The sequence below is a fragment of the Meriones unguiculatus genome, chromosome X, assembly GCF_030254825.1.
Source record: "Meriones unguiculatus strain TT.TT164.6M chromosome X, Bangor_MerUng_6.1, whole genome shotgun sequence".
NCBI classification, from domain to species: domain Eukaryota; kingdom Metazoa; phylum Chordata; class Mammalia; order Rodentia; family Muridae; genus Meriones; species Meriones unguiculatus.
The window spans coordinates 125,116,983-125,141,688 of record NC_083369.1 but is presented as its reverse complement, the minus strand read 5'-3'; the positions used below and the strand labels follow the sequence as shown (position 1 = coordinate 125,141,688).

The following is a 24,706-nucleotide window of genomic DNA, read 5'->3' as shown; positions in this document are numbered from 1 at the left end:
TCTACAGGTTGGTTATCTTTAGGTCTTCTAGAATAGTCTTACAAATTTCTTCATATAGCGTCTCTACATTTTATTTCTGGACATATTATAGTTTTGTTGCTTATGTAAATTTTACTTCATTTTTACTTTGTCTAAATAAGTAAAGTGTTGTGTAGGAAAGTCACCTCTGTTGATTCCAATTTTTATAACTTCAACATAACAAAAGGATTGCTAGAAGAGTTCAAAAACAGCTTATTTGCACCCTTTCCTACTTAGATATATAGCTGAACTTTTCATGTGTTCTATATGCAAAAAGCATATCATTTCTATCATAGAAATTATATATTATTTTAAACAATTGACAAGGGGCTGTCCTTTGTTACTCTTACTTGTTTGTCAATAAAAGTCTTTAGAAATAACATGTTTTTTACTTTTGTTGTTTAGTTTTCCTAAAAAAGTATTTGTTAAATCTGATCTCTTCTCTATAACTACAATATGCTAGCACTATAATGCTCCTTGATTATGTTTGGCTTCAAGACCACTGCCACTCAGCATCAAGCTATAAATCTAAGACTCACCAATGGAGCCTGCACACTGCCAATGCGGATTTATGTATCAAGCCACAGACCATTCGTCTGGATGAAACCACACTCTCTTTCACTTGTAAGTGTACAGGGGAGTTGGATATCCTTTTAAACAATAATACTTTTATTAAAAAATTAGTTTGGGCATTTTTTTCTGTTAGTTTCCCCCTTTCCTTTGGGAGCAGTTTCAATACTCTTTTAATTTTATTACAGTTAGCACCATACTTAATTTTGAGACAGGATAATCTCTAACCTAAAAACATTGCAAGAATGTCTGTTTTCACCACTCTTTGTTTTATGTTTTCTTTTTGAGACAAGGTCTTGTAACATATAAATATCTGTCCGTAAATTCACTATGTAGATCAGACTGGCCTCAAACTAGTGATTCTCCTGCCTCAGCCTGCTGAGTGCTTTGGTTTCAGGTATAAGAATTAACATTCTCAGCAGAAAGTAGGAGACCTTACTTCCCTTTCTTGGACCTAACCATACCTCCTTGGGAAGCCCCCATACCAGTAGACCAACCTGAATGGCTTCCTGAATACCACTACACCAGTTGAAGTCCTTCTATGCTTCCTGAGACTCATGTTATAGGTATCAGTCACTGCCTCCTGCACCAAAATTAGCTGTAGCTCTCAGGATTTTTGCTTCAAGATCCCAGGCTACATATCTCCTGTAGCAAGAAGGGTACCAGGCTTTCCCTGCTTAGGCTCACCCACATTGTCCAGGTATCTCTTACTCTAGGGAAGAAACCAAAGCCTTCCCTGCTTAGGTCTACCTAGACATCCAGGATCAACACTTCAGGCAAGGATCATGGGCTTCTGCACCAAGCCCGCCTACAGCTCCTAGGAATTTTGTTCCAGAACTATAACCAATGCAAGCCTCCTTCAGAAAGAAGAGGATCTAACTTAGCCTACTTGGACCTACCACTCCAAAACTTCTTTTGCAGGCCCCAGAGAGGAAAATTAGCATCTCCATCCTTCTTCTGAACATTATACATTTCCAAACTAAAGGAGAAAGAGAAGTTTAAAAAGAAAGGCATAAAGGAAGAAAAAAAAAACTCAAGAAATATTCAAGATATGCAAGTCTCAGAACAAGGGAAAAATAAACACACACGAAAAGACAAGACAGCATGTCTCCTCCACAAAATGACAATTACATAATAACAACACCTAAATGTAAGTGACCTGGAAAAACTTCCAGGCAGAGAACATAAAAGAATAGTTACAATTATGTTCAAACAACTCAAAGACGTGAATGAAATGTCTTTTTTAAAGGTCAACCCAATATCCAAAAACATAATTTAACAAAAAGAATTGTTGAACAAAAGCCATGTTAAAAATATGCTGGAAATAAAATATCAAAATGTCAAAAATCGCAGTGAAAATCCTCACCAACAGAATGGGTCGTGTAGAAAATAAAAGAATTAGGGATGGAAAAAAAAAGCAGAGAAATTAGATTACTCAGTAAAAGTCAATGAGAAGTTTTTAAAAGTGTATATTAACAGGTAAGAGCTTGAAGGACAGGGAGTTTTCCTGTAAGATTCTGTCTCCCAGTAATGTCAAAAACTACATCCCTAATGTCTCATCAACATGTTTGCCTAAACATGAGCTGAACAAGAACAGCAATAGACATGCTAATATGGATGAGGAAAAATCCCAGGAGGACTTAACCTGACACAAAGAATTACAGGTAACTAAGGAGTGGTGAAAGTGGGAGAAGTAGTCCTCACCACAGCGTACACCAACTGTTTATCCAATACCAAATGCTCAGCCCTGAAAACATACATGCAAGTAACATTATACAGACTAAATAAGCTATATTTAAGTATTTAAAGAAATATAGATATAAACAATTAATGAAAAAGAGATCTTAAATGTCTCTTTGTGTGTTTGTGAGTGGGGGGGTGTCATGTGTTGAAAGGTTTAGGTGAAGGAAAGGATGTAATTATATTATAATGAAAAATAAAATAAAATTTAAATATATATATGTATATATATATATATATATATGAATGTGGTCTGGAGATAGATCAGTATTAAGAGCGGTTGCTGATTTTGCAGAGGATGTATTTGGTTCTGAGCACCATATGCCAGCTTCCAACCATCTGTAACTCCAGTTCTGGAGTGTCCAGAGCCCTATTTTAGCCTCTGTGGGCACCAAGCACACACACACACACACAGAGAGAGAGAGAGAGAGAGAGAGAGAGAGAGAGAGAGAGAGAGAGAGAGAGAGAGAACACTTGCATTCATGTAGACAAAACACTTATACACATAATATATATATATATATATATATATATATATATATATATATATATATCAGAAACTGGGAAGGTTCTAGAATACCATTAGAAAACCCCTAAATTTTTAATTATGGGCACTGAAAAATACATAGTCAAAGCATAGAAAACAAAAGAAATAAAAGGCAGAAGTAAGAATATACAAATGCAACAGTGGGGACTTGACATCTTTGTACACAGTTATATTTGCTGGAGTGTCTTGGTGTCTTCACGAGTCTTGAAGTTATTGCTGACTATTGCTTTGATCCACCCTTATAGGCAACTTGCACATTTCTTCTGAGCAATTCCATTGCCTTGTATGTGATCAGTGTTATGTATATATATTAAATGCTTACACTTAATGCTAACCCATACTTATGAGTCCTTCTATAGAGAGACCACAGCCACCTCTACTCCATTCTCCACCTTAAAAAGTACTATTGGATTATTCTTTTGTTTTGTTTGTTTTATGATTGTTAAACTTTTTTAAAAATTTTTAATTAAATTTTTATTTTTATATATTAATTTCAGTTTATTCATTTTGTATCCCAGCTGTAGCTCCTTCCCTCATTCCCTCCCCATTCTACCCTCCCTTGTTCATCTCCTCCCATGCTCCTCTCCAGTCCACTGATAGAGGAGGTCCTCCTCCCCTTCCAACTGACCCTAGCTTAACAGGTCTCATCAGGACTGGCTGCATTGTCTTCCTCTGTAGCCTGGCAAGTTTGCTCCCCCATCAGGGGGAGGTGATTAAAGAGCCAGCCACTTATTTGATATCAGACACAACCAAGAAATCAAGGAAGCCATGAAAAGAAACAATCTGAAAATAATAGGAATAGATGAAAAAGAAGATTCTAGGCTCCAAGGTCCAGAAAATATTTTCAAGAAAATCATAGACAAAAATTTTTCCAACTTAAAGAAAGAGATGTCCATAAACATTCAAGAGGCCTACAGTCCACCAAATAGACTGACCAGGAAAGGAACTCCTCACGTCACATCATAGTCAAAACACTAAATCTACAGAACAAAGAAAAAATATTAAAATCAGCAAGGGAAAAAGGCTAATTAACATATAAATGTAGACCTATCAGAATCACACAGGACTTCTTGACTGAAACTATGAATACCAGAAGAGCCTGGAGAACCACAGATGCCAACCCAGACTGCTATACCTAGCAACGCGTTCAATCAATATAGATGGAGAAAACAAAATATTACATGACAAAACGAAACTTAAACAATTTCTACACAGCAACTCAGCCCAACAGAAGATTCTAGAAGGAAAACTCCTACACAACAACAACAAAAAAAAAACTATAACCAAGAAAACATAGGATATAGGTTATTAAACAACAAAAAAAAATTAAAAGAAAACAAGCAATGAAATACAATAACACCATCAACTCCACAATAAAATAAACTAACATTCATTGGTCACTATTATCTATCAACATCAATGGAATCAACTCTCCAGTAAAAAGACACAGACTAACAGAATGGTTGCAAAAACAGGATCCAACATTCTGCTGCATTCAAGAAACATACTTCTGCAACAAAGATAAACACTATCTCAGGAAGGTATAAGGCCTGGAAAAATGTTTTTCAAGCAAATGGACCCAGAAAACAAGCTGGAGTAGCTATCCTATTATCTAATAAAATAGGCTTTCAACCAGAATTAATCAAAAAAGATGAGGAGGGGCACATTATTCTCATCAAAGGAAAAATCCAACAGAAGGACATCACAATTCTGAATATCTATGCCCCAAATACAAGAGCACCTACACTTGTAAATGAAACATTATTAAAGCTGAAATCACACATCGATCCCAATACCTTAATAGTGGGAGAATTCTCCACTCTCACCAAGAAATCTAATAAGCAGAAGCTAAATAGGGAAATAATGGTACTTACAGTGGTCGTAAAACATATGGACCTGATAGATGTCTACAGAAATTTTCAGAAAAATGAAAAGGAGTGTATCTTCTTTTCAGCACCTCATGGAACCTTCTGCAAAATAGACCATATAGTTGGTCACAAAGCAAGCCTCAATATATATCCAGAATATATAAAGAACTTAATAAATTTAATAACAACAAATCAAGTAACCCAATTAAATAATGGGGTACAGACCTAAACAAAGAACTCACATTTGAGGAATAATGAGTTGCAGAAAAACACTTAAAGAAATTCTCAACATCATTAGTCATCAGGGAAATGCATATCAAAAGCACCCTGAGATTTCACTTTATACCTATCAGAATGGCCAAGATCCAAAACTCAAGTGACAATACATGCTAGAGGGGATGGGGAGAAAGGGGAACCTTACTCCATTGCTGATGGCAATGTAAACTTGTACAACCACTTTGAAAATCAATCTGACACTTTCTTAGAAAATTAGGAATAGTGCTTCCTCAAGTTCCAGCTATACCTCTCCTAGGCATATATCCAAAACATGTTTAAGTATACAACGACGACATTTACTCAACCATGTTTGTAGTGGCTTTATTCATAATAGAAACTGGAAACTAGAAACTGGAAGCTAGAAACTGGAAACAACCCAGATGCTCCTCATCTGAGAAATGGATACAGAAATTGTGGTACATTTACACAATGGAGTACTGCTCAGCAATTAAAAACAAGGAAGTCATGATATTTGCGGGCAAATGGTGGGATCTAGAAAAGATCATCCTGATTGAGGTATCCCAGAAGCAGAAAGACACACATGGTATACTCACTTATAAGTGGATATTAGACATAAAATATTGGATAAACTTACTAAAATCTGTACACCTAAAGAAGCTAAGCAAGAAGGAGGACCTGGGTGAGATGATCAAACCTCACCCAGAAAGACAAATGAGATGGACATTGGAAGAAGGAGAAAACAGATAACAGGACAGAAGCCTACAACAGAGAGCTTTTGAAAGACTCTACCTAGTGGTGTATTAAAGCAGATACTGAGACTTATAACCAAAGTTTGGGCAGAGTGCTGGGAATCTTATGAAAGAAGGGGAAAATTGTAACACCTGGAGGGGACAGGAGCTCAACAAGGAGAACAACAGAACCAAGAAATATGGGCACATGTGTCTTTTCTGAGACTGATACTCTAACCAAGGACCATTCATTGATATAACGTAGAACCCCTGCTCAGATGTAGCCCGTAGCAGTTCAGTATCCTCGTGGGTTCCCTTTGGGGAACAGGAACTGTCTCTGACATGAACTCAGTGGCTGACTCTTTGATCACCTCCCTCTGAGGGGGGAACAGCCTTACCAGGTCACAGAGAAACACAATTCAGCCAGTCCTGATGAGACCTGATAGGCTAGCGTCAGATGGAAATGCAGGAGGACCTCCTCTATCAGTGGACTTGGAGAGGGGCATGGGAGAAGATGAAGGAGTGCAGGTGGGATTGGGAAGGAATAAGGGAGGGAGTTACAGCTGGTATACAAAGTGAATGAACTGTAATCAATATAAAAGTAAAAATTTTAAACAAATAGAAAAAATCATGGATGAAATAGAAGCAGAAAAAATAGAATCAATGAAACAAAGAATTGTTTCTTTGAAAATATTAACATTTAACAAAGATTTAACTAATTTAAGTAAAAAAGAGAGGAAGCATAAAGTAATAGGAATAGGGATAATTAAAAAGGAGAGAATTCTTCAAAGAGTAGGAAAATTCAGAGATCTGTAGGATACATTTTAAAAACTTATATTCAGCTAGCTGCAGTGGTGCACACCTGTAATCCCAGCACCTGGGAAAGGAAAATCTCTGAGTTCAAGTTCAGCCTGGTCTACAAATGAAGTCCAGGTAAAGCCAAGGCTACACAGAATTTCTGTCTCAAAAACAAACAAGCAAACAAAAACTCCTTTATACCCCAGAAATGTAGAAAACCTAAGAGAAATTATGAATTTTTAAATGCATATAACTTCCAAACTTAAATTTACATATAGTAAATAATTAAAGAGATCTATAATAAGGAATTAAGTTGAGACAGTCATTAAAAATCCCCCAACTGTTAAAAAAAATATAATCCAGGAGCAGATGGACTCAGGACATAACTCTACCAGACCTTCAAAGAACACCAAAGAACACTTTAAAATAATCTCAGAAAATAGAATTGGAAGGAACTTTTCCAAATTGTTTATGAAACTACTAATAACTGAATACCAAAGCCAGATAAAGATCCAAAAATTATAGGCCAATCTCTGTGATGAACACAGACACAAATATTCTCAATAAAATACTTGTGAAATGAATTTAAAAGCATAAAAAAACATACCTCATGATCAAGTGAGGTTCATCTCAGAGATGCAGATATGATTCAACATATGTAGGTTAGTAAATGTAATCTGTCATAGGAATAGACTCAAGGACAGAAACCACATGATCATCTTATTAGATGCAGAAAAGGATTTTGATAAAAATACAGTATCTGTTCATGATAACGACCTACCCTATCATTGGACTGGGGGGGGCATAGAAAAAGAAGAGGGAGGAAGGGTGGGATTGGGAGGGGGTGGGGGAGGGGGCTACAGCTGGGATACAAAGTGAATAATCTGTAATTAATAAAAATAAAAAAGTCCTAGTGAGTGTCAGAATGCAAGAGATGTATCTCAAATTAATAAAGGCAATAAACAGGTAAAAGCCAACATTATACTGACCAGAAACTGAATAAATAAATAAATAAATAAATAAATACATAAGTAAATAAGCCTCCAAGTTTCTCCACTAATATCCTAAACAAGAAAAGGATGCTCACTCTTGACTCCTGTTCAATATAGAACTTGAAGTCTTTGCTAGAACAACAGAACAAGAAGAGATAAAATAGATATAAATAGAAAAAGAATTCAAACATTCTTAATTGCAGATCATATGATTCTATGCATAAAAGATCTTAAAGGCTCCAAAAGAAAACTCATACAGCTAATAAACACATTCAGCTAAGTTGCATAGTACAAAATTAACATAAAAATAGCCATCCTCTATAGCAACGGCAAAAACTGAGAAAGAAAATAGGGAAACAAACCTGTTCATAATAGCCTCAAAAATGAATTATCTTGAACTACATCTAACCAAGGAAGTGAAAGACTTGTATAATAAAAACATTAAGACACTTAAAAAAGGTAAAGAAACAGATGCTAGAAGATGGAAAGCTGTCTTGTGCTTATGGATTAATATTGTGAAATGGCCATCCTATCAAAAGCAATCTACATATTCCATACAACCCCATCAAAATTCCAATGAAAATTTTCACAGAACTTGAATGAAAAATGTTCACTATTCATATGGAAGCCCTAAGATAGCCAACATAATCCTGAAAAATGAAAACACTGCTAGATTTATCACTATCCCTGATTATCAAGTTATACTATAGAGGCACAGTATTAAAAACATATAATTAATGCATAAACAGACACATTGGCGCTAGAAGTGTACCCCAGACGTTAAGATCACATACTGCTCTTGCATAGGATGGAAGTTTGATTCCTAGCATTCATTTTAAGTTTTTTTTAAGTTTACAAGTAAATTTAGTTTAGGTAAATTTAAGTTTACAACAGCCTATAACTCAAGCTCTAAAAGATCCAATGCGTCTGGCTTCCAAGAGCAGCTGCACTCAACATGCACATACCCAGGATGTCAATATATCTAGGAGATGAAAAGAGCCTAGGTATCTATCAACTAATGTATTATAATAAAAATGTGGTACAAATATACAAAAGAATATTAAGTTGTAAAGAAAAGTAAAACATACAGGTAAATGGATGCATCTAGAAGTTTTCATTCTGAGTCAGGTAACTGAGACTCAGAAAGACAAACACTGCATTTTCTCATTTGTGTGGATGCTAGTTGTCTTTGAATGATTAGACAAGTGTTTAAATTGGAGTACCGCAGAAGTCCAAAAACTAGTAAAGGGACATGAGAGTGGAAAATTTCAAGGGGATGGTAATAAATGTAAGGTGGTATGAAGGGAGAAAGGCAAATAGAATAGGAAGGCTTAACTGGAATGGCGAATAGGAGAGCAGGGTAGAAGAAGAAATAATGACAGAGATAACTGACATTTGACAAAAGTCATATGGAAATTTCTTATTGTGGAAGCTTTCTAAACTATGTAGTAAGCAAACAAACAAACAACAACAACAAAAAAAGAGTTTAAATAGTGTTACTTTATAGCAGAGAGAACAATGTCTATCTCACCCAGTATCGGCTATCAAGTAAAAACTACATTGCCTACTGGTTAAACTATTTTATAGTGATTGTTTAATGGAAGAGAAGCAGTGGGCTAAAATATTGGCTCTTTTGATCAATCCTTTAATTATGTCAGCACATTAAAGGGCTTAGCTGAAACCCTACAGCTTTGTCTTGTAATCTTCTATGAAGAAAATTTGCAGTCTCCCATAGGACATCTCTGTCTTTCACTGTCTCTCTCTGTCTCTCTGTTACACACACAAACACACACACAACTGTGAATCCAAATGTATACTGGGTTTGACTATTCAGGGAACTCATTATGATAGGTGTGTGCTTCCAGAGTACTTGATATTACTAGGTAAACTTGTATTTTAGCATTTGGTAAGTGTTTATAAATATAAACTCTCTTCCTCCGTTTTTCAAATGTTATACCCATTAATTGTAAAAATTTGACAAACACAATTTAGTGCTTTGATTCTTTTATGCCTTCAGTATTGGGGGCATCGGCATATGATGATTGTTTAAAAATATTTTTTCTTTGATCATTTCATAATTGTATATAATGTATTTTGATTGTATTTACCTCCCACCCATTATCCTTGATTATCTCCCTCCCACTTCAGCCAAACACCTTGCCAACAAGTCCTTCTCCTACTCTCTTGTCTTCACTGTGACCAGCAGGTTAGAAGAGGGTGTATTAGTCAGAAAAAATAACACTAAAGACCATTGGAAAAGCTATGTGGAAACTTCCTACTGTAGAAGCTTCCTAAAACAAGTCGAACCCAGTAACCCTTTGGACTCTCACTGTGTGTGTGTGTGTGTGTGTGTGTGTGTGTGTGTGTGTGTGTGTTTAAACCTATAATAAGGGGGATAGCACCTCTACCAGGTCCCAGAGGCCATAAAAAGAAAATCTCAGTGTCAGGTATGGGTTAACACTTTTAAAATTGTTGGTCAGTGGATTCCCTTAGACACCCCTCCCAAACATCATATACTATTGCCAGTGCTTATGGTTACCCTCCAGGACTAGATTATAAGATCCTGTTGATGAAGATACCACATAGTCAAGTCATAGAACATAGAAAAACTAAGCTTTGTACTGACTGGGAAGCTTCAACCCTGCTCGCTAGCTTTCATACAGCTGGATGGCACTTTACAAACCACGAGGTGCAGGGGGAATTAATAAATAGTCTTACCCATCTGTTATCTCTACAAGCTACAACAGTGACTAATTGGGCAAGATGATCCCACTATTGTAATTGGTGTCAATGTTGTGGAAGTAACCAAACACTTTCTTCTTGGATTTAATGCCCACTCTACAAGATGGAGCTCATGCCTGGTATCATTAACTGGTCAAAAAACCTGTGGCTTGCTAGATAATTGTCCCTAGGTGAGAACCTAATACCATTATTCTACTAAATAGATATAGCGATAAACTGCCCCATAAGTTTTTGTCTTTATACCCATAGATTGGAGTAACTTTCAAGACTGCCCCATAAGTTTTTGTCCATATACCCATGGATCAACCCTCATCAGAGAAATTTCTTTTTGCAGTATATGGTAATTAATACACAGAGACCCACAAAGCAAAACTGAGTAGAATTCTTAGCTCCAAACAGGACATCTATAACACACACACACACACACACACACACCAAGGCTCAGGAACCATTTATGAAGGTGGGCAGAAAGATGGTAAGAGCCAGAGATAATAGATTGCAGCAAAACAGTAGTTGCTGGACACAACAAGGACATTGCACACAGAATTTACACTGGTTGTGACTGTTTGCACATGATTAAGACATCCAAAAGTCCTAGAATGAATGATGGAGGAACTCATGAAGTCCCATTCATACCTGAGAAACTATTAACAATTTTTAGCTGCTGGGGGGGGGAGAGACAGTTTTCTTCAGGAATAAGGTCCTTGAGAGGCTACCCATGCCCCAGTCGATGGTCCTATGCCCATACATGTACAGGTAATACTAAGTAGACTCAGGGGAAAGTGTGGAGCAAGAGGAAGTGGAAAAGAGGGAATGGGAGGTGGATTTGATAAAAATATATGCATCTATGAAAGTATCAAATAATTAAAATGTAAAACTAATGTTAAAAAAAGAATGAACATTTTTAAATAGTAAATAATTGGAAATATTTCTAAAGTTTATTTTACTGCCATTTTTTTCTCCTTAAAAGGGCCAGATGGTCATATGACTAAATATGATCTGGGTTGACTGGTAAAAAATAGCTGTGAAGGGCTATTTGGCTATTAGGTTGGAAACAAAATGTTATCCAACCTAGAATATTATGGAATGCTAAACTCTACCTGAAAGTCCAAGTTCCATCTGTTGATTTCCAGAGTTTCTTAGAAACGAATGAGGGACTGAAGAAGTGTCTGCAGAACTTTCTGCTGTATGGAATTGCATTTGTAGAAAATGTATCTCCCACTCAAGAGAATACAGAAAAGATGCCAGAAAGGATCAGCTTAATCGGGTAATTTACTAATTTTCTGAAATTCACAGTAACTAATTTCTAGAACATGAGCACCAATTAAAAGATGTAAAAAGAGCTAGCTTATGGAGCATTTGCCTCAAATGCATGAGGCCCAAGTTCAGTCTCCAGTACTGCCATGCCCCCAAAAATATTTTTTCTGTACCTCACTCACAATTTCCTCACCTAACTCTCCTCCTCTCCCTCTCCTCTCTGTCATTACTTCCTCCCTGTAGTGTGTTATGTTCAAATGGGGCCTTGATTTGTTTTCTGTATTTTTAAAAACTAGGTTGATGTCACTGGGAGGCCTGCTCTTTTCTGAGGGGAAGGATGTAGGGGGATGGATCTGGGGAAGTAGGGCAGTGTAGGGGCAGGAGGAGAGACTGGGGGAGGGGAGGTGTAGTGTCCCTCTAGTTGATGATCTTGAATAGTTTCTTAATAATTTTCTATTATATTTCAATGAAGGTTATACCTACTTACTGTGGACTTATATGCGTAAGTCTGTTTTTTTCCCCTGGAAACATAGTCATTTTGAAATATATTCTAGTTCAACCTTCATTAAACTTTTAGGAATAAAACTTGTGTTTAAAATATAACACTTGGCGGGGGGGGGGGGGGGGGAGCCAAGATGGCGGCGCCGGGTGAGCACCGCGACTGAGAAGCAGGGCAGCACTCTCCGTGCAGCTACCAGGAGACTGAACTCTGGGCCCTGAAACCACAGCGGTCATGTTTCCCAGGTGAGGGGAGGCTCCCACGGCGTGGGAATCGGTCGGGTCCACTCTCGGTTGCCCAGCCAGAACCGGGAAGAGATCCCGGGTGGCACGGGCTTTGGGTCTCCGGGCTGGTGCCTTAAGCCTGCGTGTCCCCATCACTTTCCCAGGCTGATCCGTGGGCACAAGGGTGCCTGAGACTGGGAGTCCCAGTCGCGGGGGTACCCCACGGGGAAGCAAGGTTGTGGGTCTGATCACGGTTCATCCAGTCTTTCCCCAGAAGGTCTCCGGGACGGCGGTTGCCTGCCGCCATTACAGCTGAGCTCCTGCCGTGCGTGGAGAGTTGCGCGCCCAGCTAAGCGGTACAAACAAGCTGCCTGCCCCAGTACAACAGGGACTGGGAACCCCTGTCCAGAGAGGACACCACAGGGAAGGAAGAAACCGTGCTGCTGGGGTCACCTAGGGAAAGTCTAGCAGCCTGCATATCGCAAAAAGGTGAGTACACCCAGCCATCACAGATCTGAGCCCAAACAGGAGCACAGAGTGATTGGAAACTCAGCTCCCGCAGACTAGCAGGTGGGCGCACTCTCCACCAGCCCAGAGGCCTGCTTGGAACCAACTACACCTTACAGGCAGAACTGTGTGCCCCAAGACACCAGAGCAGTAATCACCCGCCACAGATTACCTATTGGGTTCTGGAGCACAGAGCTCAAACCTCATACCTACAAAAGACAGGGAACCCTGAGATCAACCCCCAGATACTGCTCCAAGGGGCAACCAGTTATCCCTAACAAAACCTAACAAACCACGGGACACACAGGTTATAGCAGCTGATCACTAAATTTATAGCAAGAAACCCAAAAGGAGGGCAGCTGTCTCCAGGACTTCTCCCAGTGAGAGGAGAGCCCTCTTGACTAATCAGGACCACAGTTACTACCCAGGTCTGTATGCCTGAGGTGAACTGTAGCAACTCCTGAAAAATACCGGACATCCAGTGACTATACCCAAAAAGCTGGGAAGGCTTCCTTCAGGAAAAACCATCTTCCTGCCAAAGGGATTCTCTCTACTACAAGAGTCCAGGAACAACCAGAAACTAAATTCAAACGACTAAGATAGCCCAATGGGTAGAAGACAGCGTAAAAGTTCAACCAACAAAAGCCAGAGCAATATGGCATCTCCAGAACCCAGTTATCCATGGGCAAATAGCCCTAGACACCCCAGCATAAATGAAATTCAAGGAGATGACCTAACATCTATGCTCATGAAGAAGATAACAGAGGAAACAAATAAAAAAATACGAAAAGAATTAGGGGGATATAAAAACAAACAGATCATGGCTATCTGTAAAGAAATGGAGGAAATTAAAGACAAGGAGATTATGGCCATCCATGAAGAAATACGGGAAACTGCAGCCAAACAGTCTGTGGCCCTTAGAGAGGAAATGCTTAAATCACTGAATGAAATAAAAGAAACAGTGGATTGTTCAAACAAACAGCTGAAGGAATTGACAGAAAAACATGAAAATACAGTCAGACAGGGGAAGGAAACCAACAAAATAGCTAAAGACCTGAAGATAGAATTGAAAAAATTAAAAAAAAAAACATAAATGGAAGAAATTGTGGAGAGAAAGAACTTAGGGAAGAAAGCAGGAACTACAGAGGTTAGCACAACCAATAGGCTCCAAGAAATGGAAGAAAGAATCTCAGGGGTGGAAGATACAATGGAAGAAATAGATGTATCTGTCAAAGAAAATGTTAAATCTAAAAAATTCCTGACACAGACCGTCCAAGAAATTCAAGACAACATAAAAAGACAAAACCTAAGAATAATAGGAATAGAGGAAAACGAAGATTCCCTGCACCAAGGCCCAGAAAATATTTTCAACAAAATCATTGAAGAAAATTTCCCCAACTTAAAGGAGAGGCCAATAAGAATACAAGAGGCCTATAGAACACCCAATAAATTAGACCAGAAAAGAAAATCCTCCCGCCACATAATAATCAAAACCGTAAGTATGCAGAACAAAGAAAAAATACTAAAAGCTGCAAGAGAAAAAGGCCAAGTAACATATAATGGCAAACCCATTAGAATTACACTTGACTTTTCAACAGAGACTATGAAAGCCAGAAGGGCCTGGACGGATATCATGCAGACCCTAAGAGAACACAGATGTCAGCACAGGCTACTATACCCTGCAAAACTCTCAGTCCTCATAGACGGAGAAAACAAGATATTCAATGACAAAAACAAATTTCAACAATACCTACATACAAATCCAGCATTACAGAAGACACTGGAAGGGAAAATACAACCCAAGAAAACTAACTACATTCAAGAAAACACAGGAAATAAATAACCCCACTACAGTAAAACAAAAAGCAACCAAGCACACAACCATATGACCACAGCCAACATCAAATTCAAAGGATCTAACAGCCACTGGTCATTAATCTCTCTCAATATCAATGGACTTAACTCTCCAATAAAAAGAAACGGACTAACAGAATGGATGCGTAAACAAAACCCAGCAATCTGTTGTATACAAGAAACACACCTAAGTCACAAAGATAGACATTACCTGAGGGTAAAGGGATGGAAGACGGCTTTTCAAGCAAATGGACGCAAGAAGCAAGCAGGAGTAGCCATTCTAATATCTGATAAAATAAAATTTCAACCAAAATTAATCAAAAGAGATGGGGAAGGACACTTCATACTCATCAAGGGAAAATTCCACCAAGAAGACATCACAATCCTGAACATCTATGCCCCAAATACAAGGGCACCCACATTTGTGAAAGAAACATTGATAAAACTTAAACAACACATAGATCCCCACACACTAATAGTGGGAGACTTCAACACCCCACTCTCAACAAAGGACAGATCAACAAAACAGAAATTAAACAAAGAAACAATATCTCTAACAGAGGTCATGAATCAAATGGACCTAACAGACATTTACAGAACCTTACACCCAAACACAAAAGAATTTACCTTCTTCTCAGCACCTCATGGAACCTTCTCCAAAATAGACCACATAGTTGGTCACAAAGCAAACCTCAACAGATACAAGAAGATTGAAATAATCCCTTGTATCCTGTCTGATCACCATGGAATAAAGCTGGACCTCAGTAACAACAGAAATAGCAAAAAGCCTACACGCACATGGAAACTGAACAACTTGCTACTAAATGACAGCTGGGTCAGGGAAGAAATAAAGAAAGAAATTAAAATCTTCCTAGAACTCAATGAAAATGAAGACACAACATACCCAACCTTGTGGGACACAATGAAGGCAGTGCTAAGAGGAAAGTTCATAGCACTACGTGCCTTCAAGAAGAAATCTGAGACAGCACATTCAAGCAACTTAATGGCTCACTTAAAAACCCTAGAAAAAGAAGCAGACACACCAAGGAGGAGCAGACGGTTGGAAATAATCAAATTCAGGGCTGAAATCAATCAATTAGAAACAAATAAAACAATTCAAAGAATCAATGAAACCAAGAGCTGGTTCTTTGAGAAAATCAACAAGATAGACAAACCCTTAGCCAAGCTAACTAAAAGGCAGCGAGACACCATCCAAATCAACAAAATCAGAAAGGAAAAGGGGGACATAACTACAGACACTGAGGACATCTAAGCAATCATTAGGAATTACTTCAAAAGTCTATACGAAACAAAATTTGAAAATTTAAATGAAATGGACAATTTTCTTGATCGATTCCACTTACCAAAGCTAAATCAGGACCAGGTAAATCAATTAAATAGTCCTATATCCCTCAAGGAAATAGAAGCATTCATCGAAAGTCTCCCATCCAAAACTCCTCCCCTATCAGTGGACTTGGAAAGGGCAGGGAGGAGACCAGGGAGGGAGTGTGGGGTTGGGGAGGAAATGAGGGAGTGGGATACAGCTGGAACATAGAGGTAACAAAATGTAACTAATAAGAAAAATAAAATTAAAAAAATAAGAATAAATATCCTTTTGTAAAAAGAAAAAAAAGAAAAAAGAAAAAGAAAAAAAGAAAGTCTCCCATCCCAAAAAAGCCCAGGACCTGATGGTTTCAGCACAGAATTCTACCAGACATTCAAAGAAGAGCTAACACCAATTCTCTTCAAACTATTCCACAAAATAGAAACAGAAGGAACATTACCAAACTCATTCTATGAAGCCACAGTCACCTTGGTACCTAAACCTCACAAAGACCCAACAAAAAAAGAGAACTTCAGGCCAATCTCCCTTATGAACATTGATGCAAAAATACTCAACAAAATACTCGCAAACCGAATACAAGAACACATCAAAGATATCATCAGAACAGGCTGGGTAGCAGCAGCCCTTGTACAAGTACAACACCCCCCACCAACACTTGGTGCAAAAGTTGTGGCTGAAGCAGGTCTCACAGTGCTCCATCTTGCCTTTGATGCATTTGTTCATGTTGGGGTTTTGGGCATCAAAATATCCAGTAGGGCAGGATGTCAGGCAAACGACCATCTGGGGGATGTCATTCCTCTCCAGCAGAATGAACCACTTGGGCAAGCACTGAGGCAACCGTTGACTTCCCAACAGAGCTCACAGCCCTTGGCACAAGCTTGGCTCCCCTCAGCACTTATCTGCCCTTACCTCTTGCCATTGATCCCCTGGCTGACCATAGTGAGGTGTGTCTAGCTCAGAACTAGGGCCACCACACACACCCCACGCCACATAGTTACTGGCCAGCCCTGGGCACCTGGCAGGAGGGGTGGTCTCTTTCTAAGGAATCTGAGGCTGAGTCAGTGGCAGGAAGCCAGGCCTGGCTGCAGCCCAAATCCACCATAACCTCAGCTGGGATCTGAGGGGATATGAAGCTGGGTTCTTTATCTGCCCAGTTTATACACTACTCATTATACTTAAAAGGAGGAGCACCTTGCTATCTGTTGAATCCAATTTTTATGCCCACAGAGGCTTTGTAGCAGAATTAACCATTAGTTTTCTTACTGGAGAAACTGAGAACATGCTGGTACTCCTTTAAAAGCAGCCTGTGGAGGCAGCCTTGGGCAGGCAGCCAACTCAACCAAGGCAGGAGACTCCCTGCTCCAGGTGCAAGGCTTCAAGGACAGAGCCAGCTTATCTGTTTTGAGTTGTTTTTCTTTTGAAATAAGCTAAACCAAATTAAGGGGTAAGCAGACAACCAGCAGATGAAGTTTAGCCCAGGATTACTAACAATTAATCCAGAAAAATCCACAATAAGACAATGACAAGCATAACACAATTGGCAGACACAAGAAGACATTTAGACAGATAGACTCAAGAGACAAACAAAACATCAAACCTCCATCTCCTGACTTTGCTCTCAGTACAGGACAGACAAAGAGACCCAATGCCAGTTCAAAAACCAGAAGAGAGTCTTCCGACTCTCTGGGAATCTGGAGCATTATACACTTCCAGAACCTGCTGAGAGTCTAAGGACTCTCTCCACGAGAATGTCCCTTTGTTCAATAACAGGAAAAGCCTGAAATCCTAGAATATCCTCTCCCCTGGGCTGTTTCCTTAATTATTGATTATAATGGCAAGGTGGATGCTTTTATGGTAGACAAATGGTAAAATTTTCCTTGAGGTTTTTGCACCACTGAAGTTACTGGAAGTTTCTGTACTTTTGGAGGGGGGTAGCCACGCTATAATAGTGGGTACTGGACTGTTAGCCCTCAGGGTTTCCTCATCAGACAGCCTAAACTGTAACTTCTGCAACTGTGCAGAAAGAAAATCTACCGCACTAGTCAACTTTCCCATTTATTTCTCTCTCTCTCTCTCTCTCTCTCTCTCTCTCTCTCTCTTTTTTTTTTTTTTTTTTTTTTGTATTTATCTTTTTTGCCACACTGTGCCACACTTGGGGAGGAAAGGATTTGTTTGACTTATGTTTCATCATCACTATTTGTCATTGAAGGAAGTCAATATAGGAACTGAAATAGGGTAGGAATCTGGAGGGAGGAGCTGATGCAGAGGATACAGAGAGTGTTGCTTATTGGCTTTCTTCACTTAGCTTGCTCAGTCTGCTTTCTTATAGAACCAAGGACCAGCAGCCCAGAGGTGGACCCACCCACAATGAGCTGGGTTTCTCATGAATATTTAATTAAGAAAATGCATTACAGATTACATACAGCCTGATTTTATGGAGGCATTTTTCTCAATTGAGGCACACTGCTCTCTAATGTGTCTATCTAGGTTGTGTCAAGTTGACATAAAACTAGCCAGAACATTCTTCCAGAACAATAATATAAAAAACTTTGTTTTAAATTAATTTTTTTTCACTCTGACCTCAGTTTCCCCTCTGTCCCTCCACCTCCTGCCTCTTCCATCTCCCCACCACATCCATTCCTCAGTTTCCCTTCAGAAAAGGCAGTCCCCTCTGGAATATCAACCAAACATGGCATATCAAGTTGTAATAAGAGGCCATCCCTCATGTTGAGGCTGGATGAGGCAAAACCTAGTGGAAGGAAAGAGCACCCAAAACAAAAGCATCAGTAAAATCCCCCACATTGGCCTCAATTGCATCTTGGCCATAGCTAACCAATAGGCCAGAATGTAACTTCTCAGACATCTTGAACTGGGATCATGCTAATTTGTTTATATTGGAGCTGTACATAAACAGGCAAGTAGTACACTAATGAACTGGGAGTGGATACCATAGTGTCTGACACTAGATTAAGGTTTAACCACTGATAGCATGACAGAAATCTTTAGCTACAATTTCCACGCACACACACACACACACACAGACAGGCACCCTCGACCCCAGATATTTATTAAGGATTTATGGATATGGAATTTTATATTAAAGCCATTGCTTTTCATTTTTTTCTTTCCCTATTCTTCTCCCCAACCTCCAGTTGATACAGTTTATGAAAATGAAAAGAGATAAGTTAAAGGAAAGCTAGTCTCAGACTGATTTCTAGCTCTTTAAGCTATGTGCTTTTCTTTTAAGACACTTTGGATTTTTTTCATAGGAAATCATTTAATGATTTAAGAATATCAGCAGAGGGTCAGTGAGATGGCTCAGTATATAAAAGTGCTTGCCATAAAGGTGAATTCCTTTAATCCCAGTACTGGGGAGGCAGAGGCAGGCAGGTTCAAGGACAGCCTGGTCTACAAAGTGAGTCCAGTACAGCCAAGCCTAAACAGAGAAACATTGTCTTGAAAAAAGAAAGAAAGAAAGAAAGAAAGAAAGAAAGAAAGAAAGAAAGAAAGAAAGAGAAAACAAAAGAAAAATTACATTTTTAGTTGGAATCATTGCTTTATCAAACTCATCTTGGATTCTTGGATATCAGGCTTAAGCATGACCCTAAAATTTTCATCACTCTGTTCTCTAGACAGCAAACACATCAAAGTGTGTAGAATACAACTTAGTGTGTTAGTGGAAATTTCCTCAATACTCAAGCACCTTTCAGCTTCTGGGGGCCATTAGCATCTCTTGATTGCCCCTCCCCTTATCTTGTACTTCACCAGTGTCTTCATATATTCTCTTCCTCTCCATCATCTGCCCTTACTTTTTGTTTTGTTGTTATTGTTTTGAGAAATGCCTCACTACGCAGCCCTGGTTGGCCTGAAACTAGCTTTGTAGGCTAGTCTGGTCATTGTCTGGGCTTACTTTTGTTTTGAGACAGGCTCTTGAAAAGAAAATTTATAATTTGGGGGGCCTTTTCTAATCACCCGCTCTAGCTCACAAATAATGAGACAGAGACTTGTTCAATTTATTAAACAAGATTTAAGCCCTAGAACTGGACAGCTATTGATCTAGTCTAATCTTCCATGCTAGTCTCGTTATTTTCCAGCCACATATCCTTAATTACTTGCCACATTGGTCCTGCCTGGGCTGCTTCTGCATTATCAGGTCAGTCCTCATGGCCACATCCTTTGTCTACCTCCACTTCTTTCTTTTTTCTCCCTCGTGGTTCCTGCTTGAGACCACTTGACTGGAGACAGTAGTCTGGTCTGTTCTCTCTCACCCACGGATAGGTTTTCCAGTTTCTTTATCAACCAATTAGAGATAATTTGGGAACAATATTTACACAACATTGATCAATGATCATGACAATGCCCACTTCTGGACTGCAACCAGATTTGGGGGAACAAAAATAATCATCTGAAACTATAGTGCACAAAACCAACCCCCAACAGGTTTTTCTATGTAGCCCTGGCTGTCCTGAACTCTCTCTGTAGATCAGGCTAGCCTCGAACTCATAGATCCACCTACCTCTCCCTCCAGAGTGCTGGGATTAAAGTCATGTGCCACCATTGCCTGGGGCCTGGCCTTACTTTCTATTTATTTATTTTCTTGGGGTGGGGGATTGTTTTGTGTTTTTGAGACAGGGTTTCCCTATATTGCCTTGGCTGTCATGAACTTTCTTTGTAGTGCAGGCTGTCCTCAAACTCACAGAAATCTGCCTGCCTGCCTCTGCCTAACAGAGTGCTGAGATTACAGGTGTGTGTTACCTCTCCAGGCCTGGCCTTACTTTTAATGAATAAAATTGAATTATTGTATGTTGGTATGACACAAGATGAACAACTGTTTTTCAGAACTGGATGTTAACTATTTGTAAAAATTTAATTTGACTTGATTTTTATTGTATGTGTATAAATAATGCTCATTTAATAAAAATTATTTCATACCAATATGAAGACTATAGAAAAAAAAATTATTACTCAGACCAAATGCTAGAATCTTCAAGTAAGTTACTGGTCTTCTAGGTCAGAACATAACCAGTTTTTCCAGTAGTCTTTGTGTGTGTTTGTTTGTTTGTTTGTTTGTTTGTTTGTTTGAGACAAAGTTTCTCTATGTACCCCTGGCTGTCCTGGAAGTGAGCTATGTAGACCAGGCTGACATCAAACTCACAGAGATCTGCCTCCTGCGTTTCCAAGTAGTTTAAGAAACAGTATGTTTCTTGATATTTGGCCCATCATTTTTTAGGCAACTGTTGAAAATATTAATGAAATAAATGATACAAATAAGTAGAAATTTAGGTTAATCTTCAAATGTAACCTGTTAGATTGGCCTGTATTCAGGTTACTAGGATCTAAAATTAGACAAATTCTTATTCCTACAGGAATGCTTTCATTCGTCACTTTTATATTTTTGACTAATCTGCTTCATTTTAACGTAATTGTTGCATTTATGTTTTGTTTTTTAAATCTTTAAAAATCCATAATTTTAAGAAGTTTTTCAGAAGACCAATGAAAAACAAAACCACAAAGAGTCTGTGCAAGTCAAGTCAAGACAGCTTTATAAAATGTTAAGCAAAATCTTTGAAATTTGGGACTAGGGAGTTGCTCCATCATTATGGTGCACAAGTATGAGAACTTGAGTTCAGATACGCTTTTCTCACTTAAAAGTTGGGTAGTGTTGCACCTATAACCTCAGTGTGTGTGGTGGCAGTCATATTCTTGGAGCTCACTGGCCAGCTGCCCTAAACAATGAGTGAGTTCCAGGTTCAATGAGATACCCTGTCTCAAAAAAAAAAAAAAATTTGTGCACCCTCATTAGTCTCTGGTCTCCATATGCACAGCTACACATTCCTACACCTACAACCTACACATACACACACAAACACACAGAAATATAACAAGCATTCTTTAAGTACTCATTTCCTCTTACTTATGGTTCCAAGAAAAGTTATAGTTCATTTTTGTTTTAGGACAAAACTTTTTTATATCTTGGATGCTTGGGCAGTGAGATTGCTCATTGGATAAAAGCTCTTGTTCCCAAACAGGTCTACCTGAGTTTGATCTCTGTATCCCACATAGCGGGAGGAGAGAACGTACTCCTAATCCCTACCCCTTGCCAATAGATAGATAAATGTAATAAAATTGTACATGCAAATATTTTTAAAAGATGTATTTAATTATGTATACGAGTTTGCCTGCATGCCAGGAAAGGGTATCAGAGTTCATTATAGACGGTTGTGAGTCACTAAATGGTTGCTGGAAATTGAAAACTGGACCTCTGAAGGAAGCAGCTAGTTCTCTTATTGCTGAGATATCCCTCCAACCCATAAAAAATGTAAATATTGAATGCTCCTTGGACCCTGTTTTCAATTTCTTGAGTAGACTTGAACAAGATGATAGATTTGTGGTGGTTGGGGATGGGGGGAGTTCTGAGAATTGAATCCAGAGCTTTGGGAACTTAAATTTTATGAAAAGTTCTCATTCTGGCTAAGGGTCATGGGGAGGTAAGCTAACTGCAGATTTCCACCTCTCCCTCTACTCTTTCAAGTTCAACCCAGTCTTATCAATAGCTCTTTAGCAGAACATTTCATCAAGACTTCCCCAACCCCCATATCAGAAGATACTAAGCTGGCCATGCTCATAGATCAATAGGATTAATATAGTAAAAAATGGCTATCTTACCAAAGCAATCTAAAATTTTATACAATCTCCATCAAAATTGAAACACAATTCTTTAAAGATCTTGAAAGGACAACTTTCAGGTTTGTATGGAAACACAGAAAGCCCAGACAAGCTTGAATAATCCTGAATAATAAAATTGCTGGGGATATCACCACCACTTGTTTCAAGTCATACTACAAAACTATAGTAATGAAAACAAATTGTATTGGCACAAAACAGACATATTTATCAATGAAATTGAATTGAAAAAAAACCCAGCAATTAATCCATAACAGCTGTGGATACTTTCTGATATATATATATATATATATATATATATATATATATATATATATATGTAAAGAAACCAGAAATACACTGTTGGCACTGATTTTCTTTGTGTATATGTGTGTGTGTGTGTGTGTGTGTACATTTGTATTCTTTTTTTATTGTTTATTATTATTAGTTACATTTTATTAACTCCCTATCCCAGGTATATCCTGCTCCCTTATTCCCTCCCAATCCCACCCTCCCTCCCTCAGCTTCTCCCTGCCCCTTTCCAAGTCCACGGATTAGGGAGGACCTCCTCCCCTTTCCTCTGGCCCTGTTTTATCAGGTATCTTCAGAACTGGCTGCAAAGTCCTCCTCTGTGGCCTAGCAGGACTGCTTCTCCCTTGGGGGGTGGGGAGGTCAAAGAGCCTGCCATTGAGTTCCTGTCTGATGGGTGTAAGGTGAAATCTCAGGGTCGTTTTGATTTGCATTTCCCTAATGGCTAATGAGTTTGAGCATTTCTTTAAGTGTTTCTCTGCCAATCGATATTCCTCTATTGAGGATTCTCTGTTTAGCTCTGTTCCCCATTTTTTAATTGGATTACTTGGTTTGTTGCTTTTCAGCTTCTTTAGTTCTTTATATATACTGGATATTAGCCCTCTGTCAGATAAAGGATTGGTGAAGATTCTTTCCCAATCTGTGGGCATTCGTTTTGTTTTGATGACGGTGTCATTTGCTTTACAGAATATTTTCAGCTTCATGAGGTCCCATTTATTGATTGTTGCTCTTAGAGCCTATGATGTTGGTGTTTTGTTCAGGAAGTTGTCTCCTGTGCCAATGAATTCTAGGCTGTTCCCCACTTTTTTTTCTAACCGATTTAGAGTATCTGGTTTTATGTTGAAGTCTTTGATCCACTTGGACTTTAGATTTGTGCAGGGTGATAAATATGGATCTATTTGAAGTTTTCTGCATGTAGACATCCAGTTGGACCAGCACCATTTGTTGAAGATGCTGTCTTTTTTCCATTGAATGGTTTTGGCTGCTTTGTCAAAAATCAAGTATTCATAGGTGTGTGGGTTTATTTCTGGGTCTTGTAGTCGGTTCCATTGATCCTCCTTTCTGTTTCTGTGCCAATACCATGCAGTTTTGGTTTTTTTTTTTTTTTTTTTTTTTTGTTTTTGTTTTTTTGTTTTTTTGTGGTTTTTTTTGTTTTTTTGTTTTTTTACTATTGCTCTGAAGTACAGCTTGAGATCAGGGATGGAGATACCTCCAGATGATCAGTTGTTGTACAGGATCGTTTTGGAGATTCTAGGTTTTTTGTTTCTCCTTATGAAGCTGAGAATCATTTTTCAAGGTCTGTAAAGAATTGAGTTGGTATTTTGATGGGAATTGCATTGAATCTGTAGATTGCTTTTGGCAGGATGGATATTTTCACAATGTTATTCCTAACAATCCATGAGCATGGGAGATCTTTCCATCTTCTGAGATCTTCTTCAATTTCTTTCTTCAGAGACTTGAAGATTTTCTCAAACAGGTCTTTCACTTACTTGGTTCGTGTCACCCCAAGGTACTTTATGTTATTAGTGGCTATTGTGAAGAGTGTTGTTTCATTTATTTCATTCTCGGCCTTTTTGTCTTTGGTATACAGGAGGGCTTCTGATTTTTTTGAGTTGATTTTGTATCCTGCCTCTTTGCTGAAGGTGTTTATCACCTGGAGGAGTTCTGTGGTTGAATTTTTGGGGTCGTTCATGTATACTATCATATCATCTGCAAATAGTGACACTTTGATCTCTTCCTTCCTGATTTGTATCCCCTTGATCTCCTTTAGTTGTCTTATTGCTCTGGCTAGGACTTCAAGTACTATT

General features: G+C 38.6%; 1 pseudogene; it reads left to right on the top strand.

Moving 5' to 3' along the window:
- LOC110543599 (trimethyllysine dioxygenase, mitochondrial-like) overlaps positions 1-11,840 on the top strand; it is a 36,958-nt pseudogene extending 25,118 nt beyond the window's left edge.
- Positions 11,841-24,706: the final 12,866 nt, after the last annotated feature.